Here is a 19,724-nt window from a genome sequence, read left to right on the forward strand (position 1 = left end):
TGCACACCATGGAACACACAGATGTAATAACCATCCTTTTATACCTCTGCAGGACCCCTACCCAACGTCACCGGCAGGAGGGTCCACACATGTCCACACCACCAACAGAAGAGGCCCACAGTGATGACAGCAGCTCTGTCCAACTGGATCTAGATGACCAGCCCGGCCCATTGGGGACCTCTGGACAGTCGGTTCCCCTGACACAGTCACAGGCCACCACAGACCTTCCCCCCTCTGGAAACACCAACACAGCACCCACCCAGCGGGCCCATACCTCAGTCCCCAGGACACATCAATCAGCAGTGTGTCCACCACTACAGGGAACCCAGGCTAACCCACCACCCCAACACCAACAGGGACCTGGGGGCTGTGACAGTGGGCACATGGTCCAGGGGACGGACGCCCAGGAACACGGGGGAACTGGGAGGGCTGCTGTGCGACAGGGGGCGGACAGGCCAAGGGAACCCACTCTCCACGAGGCCCTCTCCTCCATCATGGTAGCCTACCACCACTCCCAGGAGATGATGGCAACGGTACTGGCCAGGTTTCAGGAGACCCAGCGCCTGCAGGAGGAGCAGTGTATGGGCTTCAGGGAGGAACTCAGAACCATCAGCTCCACCCTGGGCACCATCGTAGGGGTGCTGAAGGAAATTGTGAACACCAGGAGGGACACTGTGGCACTACAAGGGGCCCCTTACACTAGCATGGACGATGAACTGCCCACCACCTCCGACGGCGCTAGTGGACAGGACACCTGCCACAGGACCACCACACCAGCACCCCACCCCGTGCAGAGGGAGAACCACCCCGCAAACGGTACCTAAGATCCAGGACAAAGACAGAGCACGATGCCAAGACCCCCGCCAAGAAATGAGACCACCCTGATTGTCATCCTACTGTCCCACTTTGTCACCCTGTACATACTTAAACTGCCCCAGCTCCACTTCCTATGCCCATATGGGCAATGCACCTGTGAGACTAATAGACTGGACTCTGCCATGGACATTCCTCCGCCATCGCCCCTCACCATTTTACTTCCCCCTCCAATATTGAGCACTTAAATAAACACACTGAAAGCTCAAAACAATCTGGAGTCTGTGATTTCAAAATAGTGTATTAACAATTACAGTGACAAAATGCTCTTACAATTGCAATGTCAACATACCTATGTCACACAGCTCTAGTCCATGAGGAATCTAAGCAGATGTCACACAGTGGGACCCACATCTGTGAAATCGTAAGGGAAAGTGACAACTCAGTGCCAACACACTGGGTGAAAAGGACAGACAGTAGAGAGGTAGTTGTGTTAAAGTACATGTAGTAGGCAGGTCTGTACTCTTACTTGTGTCTCACTGGAAATATTGCTGGATCACTGAGTCCCTGTTGTTCATGTCTTCTTCCTCTGCTTCCTCGTCTTCACTGTCCACAAGCTCCACAGCTGCCACAACACCGCCATCTGGACCATCCTCCTGCAGAAAAGGCACCTGTCGTCGCAAAGCCAAGTTGGGAAGCATACAGCAGGCCACGATGATCTGGCACACCTTCTTTGGTGAGTAGAATAGGGATCCACCTGTCATATGGAGGCACCGAAACCTGGCCTTCGAAGGCTGAAGGTCCGCTCGATCACCCTCCTAATTCGCCCATTGTAGCCTCATTGTAGCGTTCCTATGCCCTTGTCCTGGGATTCCTCACTGGGGTCAGTAGCCATGACAGGTTGGGGTAACCAGAGTCACCTGCAAATGGTGAGGGACAACTGTTAGACACGCACTAACCTGTAGGGATATCCCCAGACCCAGACAACCATTCCCACTGTCTTGCTTCCAGGTGCTCACCTTATAGCCACACACGGTGCCTCTGGAGTTGCCCCATCACATAAGGGATGCTGCTATTCCGCAGGATGTAGGCGTCATGCACTGAGCCAGGGAAGATGGCATTCACATGGGAGATGTACTGGTCGGTCAAACATACCATCTGTACATTCATTGAATGATAACTCTTCCTGTTTCTGTACACCTGTTCACTCCTGTGGGGGGGGCAAAGCCACATGGGTCCCATCATTAGCACCTATGATGTTGAGGATATGTCCCAGGGCATAGAAATCACCTTTCACTGTAGGCAAATCCTCCACCTGAGGGAAAATGATGTAGCTCCGCATGTGTTTCAGCATGGCAGACAACACTCTGGACAACATGTTGGAAAACATAGGCTGGGACATCCCTGATGCTATGGCCACTGTTATTTGAAATGACCCACTTGCAAGGAAATGGAGCACTGACAGCACCTGCACTTGAAGGGGATTCCTGTGGGATGGCAGATTGCTGACATCAGGTCTGGCTCCAACTGGGTACACAGTTCCTGGATTGTGGCACGGTCAAGCCTGTGTGTGATAATCACATGTTCTCCTCCATTGTCGACAGGTCCACCAACGGTCGGTACACCAGAGGATGCCGCCATCTCCTCACATGTCCCAGCGGACGGTGCCTATGAAGGACAACAGCGAGCACAGAGTCAAAAAACTCAGAGGTACGTACCCACAGTTTACACAGAACACTATTCATACACAAAAGGTGGCCTGTATGTGTGTTGAGTCTAGGCCTAAGTATGTGTGATGCAGTTGAAAATTAATCCATGTGGGCCCCTGAAATGGCGGCTGTCTGACCTCTAAAGTGGGACAATGGAATGTGAAGTAACTGCGCTGGCGTTGTACACCGTCACGGTAGGCGGTCGAAGACCGCGGCGCAATGCTGCATTGGTTAGCATTGGACCCTATGGGTCCCAGGAGGCAATGACGATGTACGCTGGCGGTGACGGTACACACCGCCGCGGAATGTTCAATCACTCGATGCCTGATCTTCGACAGGGGAGCACCTACACTGCAAGTGCTGCTGTGACCTTGGTCTGGAAGAGACAATGGCTCAACTGTCTGGGGAAAGGGCCCCTGCCTTCACATCGGAGGAGTTGGAGAAACTCGTGGATGGAGTCCTCCCCCAGTACACGCTACTCTACGGTCCTCCAGACAAACAGGTAAGTACACTGGGAGCATGCTGTATGGGCTATGCCTGTGTGGAGAGGGCTGGATGTCAGAAGGAAGGGGGGAGAGTGCGTCGTGCATGAAATGGCGGTGAATGCATGTGCCACATGGCAAGGGTAGGGATGGGGGCCAATCACTTTGACGGTGCAGTTGGTAATAACTTACTCTTCCCCTGTACATCTCATGTAGGTCAGCGCCCACCAAAAAAAACATATTTGGCGTACCATAGCCAAGGACATCCGGACCCTGGGGGTCTACCACAGACGGAGCACCCACTGCCAGAAAAGATGGGAGGACATTCGCCGCTGGAGCAAGAAGACGGCGGAGGCTCAGCTGGGGATGGCCTCCCAACGTGGGAGGGGTGCCCGTCGCACCATGACTCCCCTGATGTTCAGGATCCTGGCGGTGGCCTACCCGGAGTTGGATGGGCGCTTGAGGGCATCACAGCAGACACAAGGGGGTGAGTACACTCTCATTCTGCTGACTTTGCACGCAGTGGAGGGGTCTGGGTGGGGGAGGTGGGCTGTGGGTTTCCCTAGGCCAGGGCGAGTTCCGTAGGCAAGGTCCCTCCGTAAGGCAGGCCATGTGGCACCCCACCCCACCTCTGTAGAGTGCTAAGTACACCTGGTCATCCCCTGTGTCATCTATGTGGGTGCAGATGTCGTCCATAGCCTTGTAGGGCATTTCCCAGGAATTGAACAGTGGAGCCCAAGAGTGCGGGGTAGTGCACGGGGCTTCTGTGTCTGTCGTGTCCGCTAACGGTAGCGGTAATGCATGCACTCAACATGTCTTTCTTCTGTCGTCCCCCCCCTTTTTGTGGTCTCCCTGTTCTTGTGTGCATTAGCATCATCAGGCGGAGGAGCAGTGGCACCGGAGCACCAGGGGGCTGCATCCCACATGGCCATGGAGGGTGACACTATGGACTCGGACTTCCAGTGGGACGGAGGGTGAGGGGAGCTCCACGGCGGGGACAGGAGCTGAGACCAGTGACACGGACTCATCCTCTGATGGGAGCTCACTTGTGGTGGCGGCAACATCTGTGGTACAGCCGCCACCCCCCTTCCAGGACTGCCCTCCCAGCAGCCCCTCAGCTTTCACCCGTGCCCGCTCACCCGGGAGGGTGGGCATCACCTTCGCCCCAGGCACCTCAGGCCCTGCCCCAGTCACCCCTGCTGCCCTCAGTGAGGAGGCCATTGACCTCCTCAGGTCCCTCACTGTTGGGCAGTCTACCATTTTGAATGCCATCCAGGGTGTAGAAAGCCAGTTGCAACAGACAAATGCATTCCTGGAGGGCATTCATTCTGGTCAGGCGGCCCTTCAGCGAGCTTTTCAGACTCTGGCCTCAGCACTGATGGCAGCCATTGTTCCTGTGTCTAGCCTCCCCCCTCCAACTTCCTCCACCCCGACCCAATCCCCTGTACCTCAGCCTATCCCAAGCACACCTACAGACCAGCATGCACACACCTCAACACACAAGGGAAGCTCAGGCAAACATAAGCACCACACATCCCACAAGCACTCACGCAAGCATCACACACATGCAGACACACCAACATCCACTGCCTCCACTGTGTCCCCTCCTCCTCGTCTCCCTCCTCCCTCCCAGTCTCGTCTACACTCACACCTACATGCACTACCTCTACAGCCACTACATACCTCTCCAGCACACACACCAACACACCCCGCTCACGTGCAGTCACCACCCCACTACCATTCACACGTCCCCTGTGTCCTCTCCCAGTGTGTCTGTAATGCCCCCTCCCAAGATACACAAATGCTGGCACACACCCACCCAACAGCCATCCACCTCACGACAGCCTCCAGCGCAAGCAACTTCACCCAAAGTCAGCAAACGAACACTTCCTACAACCACCACCTCTTCCTCCACTCCCAAACACCCTCCAGCTACCCGTTCCAATGTCTCCAAAAAACTTTTCCTGTCCAACCTTGAACTCTTCCCCACACCTCCCCCACCCTGTCCGTCTCCTATGGCCCGAACTAGCACCTCAGCCACAACATCTCTGGGACCAGTGGTGCCTGTAGTCACCGCAATCTGGAGTGCACCGGCCACCAGGGCAGCCAGTGTGGCACGGAGCCACAGCACAGACAGTCCCCCACCTGTGAAGCATCAGAAGTTGGCAAGTGCCCAGCGGGAGAGGGGGAAGACTCCAGCCACCAAAGCCGCTCCCAGGGGTCCCTGTGGGAATGTGGACTCAGCTGTGACACCCTCCAAGGTGGGGAATGGCCACAAGAAACCAGGAAAGTCGGGGAAGAGCAGAACGGCGGAGAAGAACGACATCATCCCCGCTGCCCAGGAGGCCACCTCCAGCACCAGCCCAGCTGCCCAGGACAGGACCACCAGCACAAGCCCACCTGCCCAGGACAGGACCGCCAGCACAAGCCCAGCTTCCCAGGACAGGATCGCCAGCACAAGCCCTGCTGCCCAGGACAGGACCGCCAGCACAAGCCCTGCTGCCCAGGACAGGACCGCCAGCACAAGCCAAGCTGCCCAGGACAGGACCGCCAGCACAAGCCCAGCTGCCCAGGACAGGACCGCCAGCACAAGCCCAGCTTCCCAGGACAGGACCACCAGCACAAGCCCACCTGCCCAGGACAGGACCGCCAGCACAAGCCCAGCTGCCCAGGACAGGACCGCCAGCACAAGCCCAGCTGCCCAGGACAGGACCACCAGCACAAGCCCAGCTGCCCAGGACAGGACCGCCAGCACAAGCCCAGCTGCCCAGGACAGGCCCGCCAGCACAAGCCCACCTGCCCAGGAGGCCACCGCCAGCAAAAGCCCTGCTGGTCCATGAAGGACCGCCAGCAGCTGAGTCCCTGCAATGGAGACTGCCGCCTCAAGCACCGCTGCACAGGGCACCGCCGTCTCAAGCACAGCTGAACAGGGCACCGCCGTCTCAAGCACTGCTGAACGGGGCACCACCGTCTCAAGCTCCGCTGAACAGGGCACCGCACCGCTGACCAAGGCACCGCCATCACAAGCACCGCTGAACAGGGCACCGCCGTCTCAAGCACCGCTGGTCGATGAGCGGCAAGGGCACTGACACAACTGAGTCCGTCACAGGGTGAATGATGCACTCTGGGCACTATGCCCCCTCCGGAACCAGTGGAGACTGTCATCCACTACCTATGTCCTTAGCAGGATGAAGCACTCTGGGCACCATGCCCCCTCCAGAACCAGTGGAGACTGTCATCCACTACCTCTATCCTTAGCAGGATGAAGCACTCTGGGCACCATGCCCCCTCCAGACCCAGCGGAGACTGTCATCCACTACCTCTGTCCTTAGCAGGATGAAGCACTCTGGGCACAAAGCCCCCTCCAGAACCAGTGGAGTATCACATCCACTACCTCTGTCCTTGGCAGGATGAAGCACTCTGGGCACAAAGCCCCCTCCAGAACCAGTGGAGTATCACATCCACTACCTCAGTCCTTGGCAGGATGAAGCACTCTGGGCACAAAGCCCCCTCCAGAACCAGTGGAGACTGTCATCCACTACCTCTGTCCTTAGCAGGATGAAACACTCTGGCCACAAAGCCCCCTCCAGAACCAGTGGAGCATCACATCCACTGCCTCAGTCATTGGCAGGATGAAGCACTCTGGGCACAAAGCCCCCTCCAGAACCAGTGGAGACTGTCATCCACTACCTCTGTCCTTAGCAGGATGAAGCACTCTGGGCACAAAGCCCCCTCCAGAACCAGTGGAGTATCACATCCACTACCTCTGTCCTTGGCAGGATGAAGCACTCTGCGCACAAGGCCCCCTCCAGAACCAGTGGAGACTGTCATCCACTTGAGAGACTGTGGCTTTGCACTCCCCAGGATTGAACAGTGGGCAAACTACCCACTGTAGAGACTTGTGAGACTGTGGCTTTGCACTCCCCAGGATTGAACAGTGGACAAACCACCCACTGTAGAGACTTGTGAGACTGTGGCTTTGCACTCCCCAGGATTGAACAGTGGGCAACCCACCCACTGGAGAGACTTGTGAGACTGTGGCTTTGCACTCCCCAGGATTGAACAGTGGGCAAACCACCCACTGGAGAGGTTTGTGAGACTGTGGCTTTGCACTCCCCAGGATTGAACAGTGGGCAAACCACCCACTTTAGGGACTTGTGAGACTGTGGCTTTGCACTCCCCAGGATTGAACAGTGGGCATGTGGCCCCCTTGTGGATTTGGCGTTGTGCACTCAAGCGGCTAAGATGCCCCTCTTTTCTTCCCCCTGAGGTGACTGTTTAGTTGCTCTCTGATGCCCCTGCAGTGTTCTCTCTGTCATGGTCGGGGATCTTGTGTGGGCCTCGCCCATATCGTGTGGTCCCAGTGTTCCACTGACTTTATTAGAGCACTACCTGGACTACTATGCTTGGTATATATTTTGTACATGGTGTATATATATGTTTCTGCCTACTTGCTTTTAATATATTACAATGGTTACACTCATTTTCTATTGTCTTTGCATTCTTCCGGGGGGTTTGGGGGTTGTAACTGTGATGTATTGATATGCATTATTGTGTGTGTTGTGGTGGGTGAGGGTGGGGGTGTTGCGTGTTGCGTGTTGCGTGTTGCGTGTTGCGTGTCCCTGTTTTTTCCCTCCCCCCTTCCCTGCGTCGTAGGTGCAGTACTCACCGTGGTCTTCGCCGCCGGCGTTCGTGCTCCTGGTAGAGGAGCAGGAAGACTATTGCAGGTAGAATTTGGAGTTCCGGATCCATGGCGTCCTCGTTCCTCGTGGGGTGTGTAGAGGTGAGTGTTTTTCCTTCGGGATTCCTGTTTCTGCCGAGTTTTTATCCGCTGTGAATCCGCCCCGGAAAAGGTGGCGGATTGGCCTGTCGTAATAGTGTGGGCGGTACACTGTCTCCCGCCTGTCTGTTGGCGGTGACCGCCGCGCAGTTTGTTTGTACCGCCGTGGCGGTCGGAGTGCTAAAGTGGCTGTCGGCTTCCACCACAGTCGAAATTGCAAATTTTTTACTGCCGGCCTGTTGGCAGTCTTACCGCCGCTTTAACACCGACGGCCAGGGTTGTAATGACCACCATAATTCTAAAATGTTGAAAGCAGACTGGCAAACCATGAAAGTGATTATCAACAGAAATTTGTTATGCATAGTAGGAAAAATATAATACACAGTTAAACTAAAATTGTAGATGATAGTTGAAAGCACATTCTACACATTCTACACATGTCCTCGAGTTGTCATTCTGACTTTCTTGTAAACATTGTGGATTCCAAATATAGGGGAAATCATACAATAAGACAGTTTGCAGTTTTGATGAATGGCAGAAGGACAGTGCACTGGAAAACACTAATAACAACTATGGACAGAATACACAAGCAGTCATGCTGACTCATGATAATTTACAATGCTGTTCCCTAAGACTTATAATGCTGCCTTTTGAAAGTGCCTATATCTTGGGAATTAACTTAAACTACAGCCTAGGGTTATAGGGATATTACCTGTAACACTCATCAATCAGCACATGAATTCTATAGATTTTGCACAGTTATATTTATTGTATGACAATACCATGCACATAATGAATCTGTGGAAGGCATCACTTTGAATATGTCCTGTGCCAAACCCTTCAGTAATACAACAACCTAATAGTTGAGTATACTTACAGCAATAGCCTCAAATATATGGAAGATTATATATACCAGTAGTGTGCGAGCAGACAGTGAAATGATTTCTCTGTTGAAGAAAGAGAAACAGCAGTCACAAAATTGGTAAGTTAGCAATACATTTGACTTTCTTTATGAGGGGTATAACTAGGCTTCATACAACCTTTTGTGTTCAATTTTTTGCATATGTACAGAAAGGCAGCATTGGTGCTTTTAGAGAGAAATCTGTATAGTAATATCTCTCCACAAATACTTTTTAATCATTACTCTCTGAGTTCTAGGTCCAAACCTAATTCTGCATCCATGTCTGAACACCAAGTATTGATTGAGCTGTTTTTCTGTCTGTTTATAAAGGATGCCATATTTTGAGAACCTTAAAGCATTTTGAAGAATTTAATTCACAGTTATGTTGATGTATGGAAGGGCCTCCTATATGGTTTAGTGACAGGGTCCCTCATATTAAGCTGATGGAGTCCCACCTTCAGCAAACTCGAGCTTCTCCTGTGTCATTTGGAAATGGAGGCATCATCTGGTTCCTGACACAGTAGTCATAGCTGACTTTGCTGTTGGAAACGTTTAGCCAGAACTCATACATCACAGGACCCCTGGTTACACTGTATCAGAACATCCACTCAATTAGGGTGGGCCTTGCCATGCATATCTTTCTTGTTCACAACTGCTTTCTACTCCATGGTGGTTGGAAGCATGACAAAAAATAACATTGGCACAGACAAAGAGGAAAAACATCCCTGCATGTTAGGATCACTGCTGATAGGAGAATGGATGTGATAGTACAATTTCTGTGTTTGGCAAGAAAAGAGGTGGTGGTGGTGTCACAGCAATTTTTTCAATTAACTGTTCATTTATGTTTAGAATTTTGATCATCTTAATTTTGAATTTGCTTGTATTATTTATGATTTAATTTAGGTTCCTGGATTCATGCTAAGACAATGGTCCCTATTCACAAAAAATACCGGAAAACAACCTGCAGCGATATTCACCTCTGCACAAGCATAATTTAAATTTTTTTTGCAGTTCACATAAATTTCAAGTCCTACGCATGGAAAGTTGCACTAGACTCAGGTTTCCAGGCACATATCTGGAAATGTCATATTGCTTTTTTAAAAGTCTGCCTCTTGTAAAAATCCCCACCAAATGTTGGGGGATCCTTTCCCATTTCCACCCTGAAAGAGGAATTTGTTCAACCCTTTACTTATCTTAGACAAAATTACCATTATGAATAGGCACCAATATACATTTTTAGTAAAAGAGTCATGAAGGTAATTAGGAGAGCAGAACATACATCCAAGACCTGATTTCATACCTCCATATTTTTCCACAGTAAAACATATTTTTAAAATTTGATCCAGGAGTAAAAACAAATAGCCTCTTTGGAGATTTCTACCATGAGGACATTAACTGGAGAATGCATAGTGGCTCATGAATGTGCTGTTATTGTATGATTTGCATAGATTATCCTTGCATGCTCCCTGAATCACTGAAATCTTTAAAATGTGAACAGACTAACAAAGTGTAGCATGAATCAACAATGCATAACTACCAATTTTCTGTGATTTTTGTCTGCCATTAATAAAATATTAATCCGTAAGAATCATCAAAAAATTGCAATTTTATCAAACAAATTAGCACAAATAGGCTTTCAGCTTCGTACACCAAAGTTTTTTCATTAAACTGGAAATACTCACTCATCAGAAGTGAACAGTCTCGCAATCACTGTCCTTGACACTCCTATAAAAGTTATATCAGTGGCGATCAAAATACCTGAAAAACATTGTGCAATCCACAAAACATTTACTGAAAATTTCAGAAAATGATGAAGGGGAATACATTATATTATGTAGTGGCATTTACTCTCTGACTCATAACTCACACACACAAACAATTATATTTGAATTGTACACTATTAATATAATCTTCATAATTTTCCTATTTAGATATAAACCATTGAATTTCACATATTCCTTTATTCAAATGCATCTTCTTTTCAATGTAAATCAGCGGTAGTCAGAGTGGTTAGATGATTGTTTCCTTGCAGTGTGATTATTCAGCCTGCTCAAACATATAGAGGGTCATTCTGACCCTGGCGGCCGGTGGCCGCCAGGGCCACCGACCACGGGAGCACCGCCAACAGGCTGGCGGTGCTCCAACGAGCATTCTGACCGCGGCGGTTCAGCCGCGGTCAGAAGCGGAAAGTCAGCGGTCTCCCGCTGACTTTCCGCTGCTCGTTTGAATCCTCCATGGCTGCGGAGCGCGCTCCGCAGCCATGAGGATTCTGACCCCCCCTACCGCCATCCTGTTCATGGCGGGAAAGCCGCCATGAACAGGATGGCGGTAGGGGGGGTCGCGGGGCCCCTGGGGGCCCCTGCCGTGCCCATGCCAATGGCATGGGCACGGCAGGGGCCCCCGTAAGAGGGCCCCGCAAAGTATTTCAGTGTCTGCCTTGCAGACACTGAAATACGCGACGGGTGCCACTGCACCCGTCGCACCTTCCCACTCCGCCGGCTCGATTACGAGCCGGCATCCTCGTGGGAAGGTCGTTTTCCCCTGAGCTGGCGGGCGGTTTTTCAGCAACCGCCCGCCAGCCCAGGGGAAAACTTGTAATACCCGCCGCGGTCTTTTGACCGCGGCGCAGTATTTTGGACGGCAGCATCCTGGCGGGCGGCATCCGCCGCCCGCCAGGATCATAATGAGGCCCATAGTTTAGAATGTGTTTCAGTATACTCTGATATCTTGCTTTCCCATTATTGTATTTAAAAATGGTTTCACAGGAACATAAGAAGGTGAAAAGGCATTAGGGCTCCATTATTGATTGTTTCTTTTAATAACATTCCACAAAATCTAAGTAGAGTATATAAACTGCATTAGATTATTAGGGGAGAGATTAATCTTGGCTTTCAGGGAATGGCAAGCTGAGGATCTCCTAGATGAAAGCAGTAAAGACATTTTCCTTTTTGAAGACTAAAGGAAGACTCATGCAGCTGCAGAGTGGCCCTATCACTCTCCCTGGAGACACCGTAACCATCGAGAGCAGAGACTGAAATAACAACTGTTGTCTTATGGAACAATAGTTCCACTTATTTTTATAATGTTGTAAGATTATTTACTTTTCTTTTTTGCATGCCAGTATTGTTGCCACTATCATTTTGTTTTCACAATAACATTTTTTGTGACCAAGGATGGTCATTTGATTTTAATAACATTGTAAAAGTATTCCTAGTGGAAATTCTTGATTGTGTCAATTCGTGGTTAAAGAAGGTTTGGAGCCTATTAATTACAAATTGCCAAATACACACATTACTTGTGTAATGCGCAGTGGGTTGCACGGGTTGCAGTCCACTGGGTTTTCTGTCTCATGATGGTATGTTGATATAGTCTGTTCTGTCAGAGGTTATAGATAATCTAAATCTCAGGCTGTGTTCTAGGGAGATTCTAGAAAACTTATCATTGGCACTCATACACAGGGCCAATCTTTGAGTAATCCTGAATCAATCATGCTTTTGCTAGCTATTAGTAGTAGGTGAGAAGTCCACTGTAATATTTGTCTACTCTCTTAGATAGATGCTCGCTCTCTCCTGTGGGGATGTCACATTCTTGACAATTAAAAGATATTTACTAATTTCGATTTCTGGTTCAAATCACTTTTTGATTGAATTTTACAAATGTACAGCCTATTTGTATAGGAATACACGTTAGGGTATGACTAACACAACATCCCCTGGTTATGGCTTTTCCTAATGCGAAGGTGAGTTAACTTTCATTGTACGCACACATGCTGTATACACTTTTGAAATAATCTACTAATGGGTGGAGCTTGATCCTATAGCTCCCAGCATGGGGAACTTTGATTCATAAAGAGAGGCTGCAATACCTGCTAAATATGAAAACTATTATGCTTTAGAAATGCCCGCAGAATATCAAAAATGCCAACCATATTTTGGTGTGCAGCTACCTCATGTAGTTCAGAATATCAGAATGGGCTCCTTGACTACGAATACTCCAAAAAAAAGATACAATAAAGCTACACCCTCCATACCTAAAGCACTCATTGAATCAGTTAGTGGTTATCTTTAGGTGACTTAGACAGTTTGTTTTTCAATCAGCAGTGACTGGGGCAATAGTTGCCAGCAATGCAAAATAAGTGCATCCAGCCGTGTAGGCAGTTAGTCCGTGGGCTAATAATTCTGTTGTGGGCAAAGCGCCAACAAAGCGAGACAAGATTACATTTTGGATGGTTCTCAAACCTAACCATTGGAAGCAGTCTAGCTTCACACAACACCCCAGGATAAACACAGAATGCTGACAAGGGGCCTGACTTAGATCTTGGTGACGTTACTGCTGATCCGCTGTGACAGTGGACCCAAAAAGATCATCAAGTCAATGGTGTTCCATATGCCATACTTAGATTATGGCTGAGCCGAAGACCGCCACAATGGAGTGCTCTTCCTAGCTGTCAGACTGGAGGGTTCACACCAACCCTATTTAGATGTTACAGACCTGACGGCGGTATACTGGTGGTGAATTGCTGATGGAGGGAGACCGTTGCTGGACCCAATGTACATCAGACAATGACACTGTACCTTAGCCATATGTGTCCCCCTGCACTACACACTGTGCAGTGCATACTGACACCGCACAGTTGTGTAAGTGTGCGATATGTGTCATGTACCAGTGTGTCCCCAACCATGTCCCACAAAAATGTGTTTCCGACATGTGCATGTCACAGTAACTGAAAAAAATACTGGGACATGTATGTGCTTGCAGTAGTCCCGTACCCATATGCAGTAACCATACATCGTACACAGCAAATGCGGAAGCCTTCCAGCTTTATATTGCTTCCTCAAATGAGGTATGATGCAGGCGGTTGCACCAAGAAAGGATGTTGGACGGAGTGCTGAAACTTGTCAAACACTCACCTCCAGTCACAGATCTGAGTTTAATCCATCGTTCTTTGCTCACAATGCCACCCCAATCTGAAACCAGCCATATGCAAATCAGTCTTCACCCTGCTCTCTGTGGGAACAGTCCAGCCCGAACTGCCTTACCAGGTCCTCCCTGGTCTGGAAACAAGCATCCTGGGACAAGTTTTGGGGTATCACCCCTCATCAGCCAGGCTAGTTTCAATCCAGTGGCACAGTGAAAAAGGGGCCCACATCGAGGCATACCCTGGCAACTTTAGAAACAGAAGGATGATGGATGAGCAAGCCACTACCAGCTAATTATCAAGCTCAGTGGACAGCCACCACAATGCCTACAGCTTTAGAGAAAGATCTGGGCCTCCAAGAACGTCATCTGCATCAGCCACTGGGCTTCCTGGTTTCAAGCATATCCTTTAACCACGCCTCTCATGGCAGGGTTACTGGCAACCCACAATGTGCCTGCAGACTCTACCATATCCCCGTTTAACTTGAAGTAGGAGTAAATCTCCTCAATAAATTCAGAGCACATGGGGTCTGTGTGGTGCCAAGCATTAATATGCCACATGATCTGCAGCACTGCTGGGACAAAGTCAATTTGGAACAAAAGGGGATGTGAGTCAAGATACCGAAGTTGGGCCTCTATTTTGTTGAGCTGGAGAACGTCCATCACAGGAAGCCAGATCAAGTCATTATGCAATATGGTTTTGTGGGCAGCCAAGGTATCAGTAAAGGTAGATTAATGGGGTGCCATGTTCGCTATGTGTCACAGAGCCCCAAAGAATCTGCTGAGGTGAGAAGCTGTCAGACATGCTTGATGTCCCGGCCGTGGGCAGCGGAGGTATCTAGCTCAGGAATGGTAACTGCGTTACTCGCACCCCACCACAGTGATACCATGCAAGAGAGTCAGAAGAAGAGCTAGTGTTCCAGAGCACAGATTGAAAAGAAGTTACAGTGCGACCCTCAAGCCAACCTCCTATGCCCACATATCTCCCCTTGGGGTATATGGGAGACATGAAACCCTCTGTGCAGCAGGATGGCTACCCCAATGGAGAGCCATGGGAATACGTCATTTGGTGGATTCTATCATATGCAAGGCAGCCCGAAAAGGACAGTGAGTACCCAACAGGTGAGTCTCTTTGAATGTAAGACCCGCCGGCTGGAACCTTCGCACATAATGAAGGAAAGCTGACCTCTTTATGTGATCCAGCAGGCCATTCACATTCCAAGATAGTACCCTAACCACCACCATCAGGACAGAAAAGCAGTCAGGCCAGGCCTAGAGACAAGGGCACCTGAGGGCCCAGGGAGGACATAACCACTTGTAGGGCAGCAATGTCACTCATGGAAGTAGTGTATGGCTACAAACATCGAAGTCTGGCTGGGAGCTGTGCGGTCAAACGCTCAAAGACAAAAGGAACACCCCATCCTCCCAACTTCTGCCACCCCATGCTTCTACTACTGAAGCATGTCACCATAATCCATACAAAATGTTAGTAAATAGGACGAAGTCCAACAGTCTCAGCAGCCCTGGAGGCCCACCATATCAGTAATATCCTAGTGCTTGGCAGCCATTAAGAGCAAGGTTCCACGTCAAACCTGCAAGGGATACATCAAAGACAAGCAAAGCCAAAATAATGCAAAGCCTAAAACAATTGTACAAAATCCCCTCCACAGAGGTCTTGGATAAGCTAAAGTGCCCATGTAGGGCCACATGAAGGAGTGCCAGGGTCGTCGTCATCTCAGGTCCAGAAGAGCTTCGACATAGCCATCAAAATCTTGTTGGGTACTGCCCTCAGGCTTCCACTCCCTCTGTCTGAGCCAGAGGGCCCCCCGGGCCCATGGAGGTGTGAGCACGTCTTCCAGCTCTGGACACATTTCCTTCAGGGCGAGCTAGGGAGAAGATGAGGAGCATCCCCTCTTGCCAAAGGGCTCCCCCAGAACCATCAGGTTGCTAAAGCTCCCTCCTCTCCGCCACTTACTCCCTAGCCTGTCCTGGGGTTTCAAATAAATAAGGGGGTCATTCCTACCCCGGCGGGCGGCAGGTGCCGCCCGCCAGGCGGTGACCGGCAAAAGACCGTACCGCGGTCAAAAGACCGCAGCGCTCATTTTGACTTTCCTACTGGGCTGGCGGGCGACCGCCAAAAGGCCGCCCGCCCGCCCAGCGGGAAAGCCCCAGCAACGATGAAGCCGGCTCCGAATGGAGCCGGCGGAGTTGCTGGTGTGCGACGGGTGCAGTTGCACCCGTCGCGATTTTCAGTGTCTGCTTTGCAGACACTGAAAATCTTAATGGGGCCCTGTTAGGGGGCCCCACGACACCCGTTCCCGCCATCCTGTTTCTGGCGGTGAAAACCGCCAGAAACAGGATGGCGGGAAGGGGGTCGGAATCCCCATGGCGGCGCTGCTTGCAGCGCCGCCGTGGAGGATTCCCTGGGGCAGGGGAAAACCGGCGGGAAACCGCCGGTTTCCCTTTTCTGACCGCAGCTTTACCGCCGCGGTCAAAATGGCCCCTGAAGCACCGCCAGCCTGTTGGCGGTGCTTCCTCCGTCCCCTGCCCTGGCGGTCTATGACCGCCAGGGTAGGAATGACCCCCTCAGTGTCAGTTTTGAGGATCACTTTCAGCCGTACTGGGACAAGGAGCATGTATTGCAAGTTAAGAGCCTGGAGTTTCTTCTTGACCTACTCGAAAGAATGCCCGCACTTCTGGACCACACAGGTATAGTTGGGGGGGACCGTAATCTGCATGTTTTGAAAAAGATGGTCAGAGTATGCCTGTATCTCCCAGAGGATAGTATCTCTGTCCCCATGGGTGAGAATGTGTGCTATCTGTGGACTGGCTTGGGCCCAGGCAGTGGCCAGCGGGTCAAGGACTTATGTGCCCTTTCCACCATGAGCCACAGTGACAGTGACAGCTTGTTGGCTGGGAACCAGAACCTCCAGGAAGCACCCCACATCAGATGTCTCCATGTTTGGGAATCCAACAAACTGGAGATTGTTCCTCCACAATCGATTTTTGGCATTCTGAGCCCAGTCTTTAAGCCCAGCTGTTGCCTTGAGCAGTTTGGAGACCTGGAGTCTAAGAGTGGCCAACTTATCCTCCACAGTGGACACCCTGGTCTCCACCTCTGTCACGCGATCAATGACATTCCAGAGGTCCCAGTGCATAAGAGAAACATCAGCTCACACCTCACCCACCTTACGGGGTCATTATGAACATGGCAGTGTTTACCGCCGTGTTCATGCTGGCGGTCATTTCACTGACCGCCAGCCCCCCTGGAACCCCACCGTCACAGGCAGCCCTCCCTGTGTATATGGCGCTTCAGACCGCCATGCCGGTGGCGGTCTTTTCCGCCGTCGCCGGCATGGCGGTCTGAACTGCCATGTTCATTATGAGGGCCTTAGTCTCAACCACCTCTCTCAAATCCTGGATCACCTGAATGATGGTGGCATGGTCAAAGTGTGCAGGAGATGGATGCAGCACATGGGCACCACCTGTGGCTAAAGAAACACCAGGCGGTGGGTTGGTAAATTGATCAGTCTTCATCTGGGCTGGGGCTGGAGGGGCTGGCTTATCACATCCCACCTCTGCCAGGTCACCCCTCGATGAAGGAGATGGGAGCTGCATACCACCGCCAGTGGCCCACTTACTTGTCACGGGGATAGAAGTGTGCTCCTCCATCAGAGTTTACAGAATTTGGGCACTTCGCACTATGCGGAGTAGGGCAGAGTTTCTGAATTCCGCAATTCTGCATGTAGCAGATGTCCTTAGTGTGCGGAACGGTGGGTTTTGGCACTCTCTCGCAATTGCCACGATATTCACTGGCTAGTAGCGAGCATGCATGAGACTTTGCATTCTCTCCCACTGTTTTCAACCACACATGTCAGACTTTGCATTTACTTGCGCTGCTTGGGGTCACAATGAGGGCCAAAACAGTCCTGCTCACCAGCGCAGACACCTGGATTAGATTTTCTAATCGAGATACATCTAAATCTCTTCGTGAATGGACCCTTCATGTTGTTTTTTAGATTGAAAAGTCTTTTTTTCAAACATGAAGGAAGTGCACCTGGAAGTGTACCAGAGACTTCAACGTCCTGTTCCTATCCAGTAGGCTCCTCCCAGTGCTTCATCCATCTCCTGGTCATTTTTCACTTGGATTGCAAGGTGTAAAGATAAATATTTATCTCCTGAACATACCTTTAGATTTAAGGACTATGTTTTCGTGAAATCACACAAGTAAGTTCCAAAACTATTGAAAAAGGGTGTTTTTTAGCTTGGGCATGCACCAATATTTTTTTGTACTTTAATTTTATTTGAAACATTTATAGTGGTGTTTGGCCTGAAGTTTAAGTATGGGCCTAGTTATTTATTTTGCCTTTCAGTGATTTGTCATCTTTTGTATAAGGAAAATGTTGTACAGCTCAGTGGCTATCCTTTTCTACATGTTTTTAACATTTGTAATATTAGTTTACTATGTTGCGTAGGTTTCCAAAGGGCCATCTAGCCATTAGGCCCAGTACTAGTAGTCATCAGTGCATTAAATAAATATTTCAGTTGTATGTTTTTAAAACTTAATTTAGGGCAGGTATGGCATTGGATTAAATTAAACATGCGGCCTATAGTTTGCATTTATTTTTTGTTGCAAAATGTCTAGGGCCCTCATTACAACCCTGGCGGTAAATCCTGCTTACCGCCGTGCAGAAGACCGCCAACATACCGCTGCGGCCGCGGAATTCCGCTACAGGTATTACGACCCACAGCCCGGAATCCGCCACAATACAGACACCCCCACAAGTCCGTCACACCAAAGGTCAGTGTTTAACTGGCGATACCAAAACCGACACCGTTACGCCAACAAGAATACGCCCACACTATCACAACCCACGAATCAACGCGGCGGTCTGTCAAATGTGGTCATCCATTGGCGGTACACACCGCCACGCTCAAAATACACACACATGTACAAAACACAACCACATCGGCCAATTCGAAATACACACACCTGATACACATACACACACCACACCCACACACCCACAACACTATAAAACACACATCCACATTACCCACAAACCCTTACAACCAGAAATTTGAAAGCAGGCCAGAGAGAGACACTACCTAAAACAACATCAGCATCCACAGACAACCAACACCATCACTTAAACAAAACACACCACTGCACCCCCTCACACATCACAACAGACACCACCTCACACATCACCCACACCACATCATGGCACCTCAACAACACCCCAGGTTCTCTGAGGAGGAGCTCAGGGTCATGGTGGAGGAAATCGTCCGGGTAGAGCCACAGCTATTCGGATCACAGGTGCAGCAGACGTCCATTGCAAGGAAGATGGAGTTATGGCACAGAATTGTCGACAGAGTCAACGCAGTGGGACAGCATCCAAGAACACATGATGAGATCAGAAAGAGGTGGAACAACCTTTGAGGGAAGGTGTGTTCCGTGGTCTCCAGACACCAGATTGCTGTACAGAGGACTGGCGGTGGACTCCCACCGCCTCCCCCACAACTAACAATATAGGAGGAAAAAGTCTTGGCAATACTGCATCCTGAGGGCCTCGCAGGAGTAGCAGGAGGACTGGACTCTGGTAAGTCAAATCTTTACTACCTTATCCCCCCACCCCACCTGCATGCCATCACATACTCCCACCCTTACCCTCACACCCATCACCCCAACAACCCACAGATACCCCACCAACACAACCCACACATCCCAAAACAAAGCCCTGCATGTAACACCAATGCATGGACACCCATCACCCAAGCATGTCCAGTACAGAAACTCACTCATGCCTTAAAATCACCAATCACACAAGGACCAAGCCAATAATGCAAGCACTAGAGTAGAGGGTCAACCACCCATTGCACACAATGGCACACACAGATACAATAATTATGCATTTACACCCCAACAGGATCCCTACCCAACGTCACCGGACAGGAGGTGCCAGACATATCCAGTCATATCCAGACATACCCAGTCCCCCCACAGAAGAGGCCCACAGTGATGACAGCAGCTCTGCATGCCTGGATCAAGATGACCAGCCCGGCCCATCTGGGACCTCGGGACAGTCGGTTCCCCTGACACTGTCACAAGCCACCACAGA

General features: G+C 50.3%; 1 protein-coding gene across 1 annotated transcript in view; it reads right to left on the reverse strand.

Moving 5' to 3' along the window:
- Window positions 1-10,434, reverse strand: part of LOC138283496 (multidrug and toxin extrusion protein 2-like) — a 401,042-nt gene extending 390,608 nt beyond the window's left edge. Inside the window, exons 1-2 of the mRNA XM_069221438.1 lie at window positions 10,368-10,434; window positions 8,662-8,731 (exon numbers count right to left, since the gene is read on the reverse strand). The gene's annotated coding sequence lies outside the window, so the exon portion shown is untranslated. The remainder of the gene's footprint in view (window positions 1-8,661; window positions 8,732-10,367) is intronic.
- Between the last annotated feature and the right edge of the window lie 9,290 nt (window positions 10,435-19,724).

The sequence above is a fragment of the Pleurodeles waltl genome, chromosome 3_1, assembly GCF_031143425.1.
Source record: "Pleurodeles waltl isolate 20211129_DDA chromosome 3_1, aPleWal1.hap1.20221129, whole genome shotgun sequence".
Lineage (NCBI taxonomy): Eukaryota > Metazoa > Chordata > Amphibia > Caudata > Salamandridae > Pleurodeles > Pleurodeles waltl.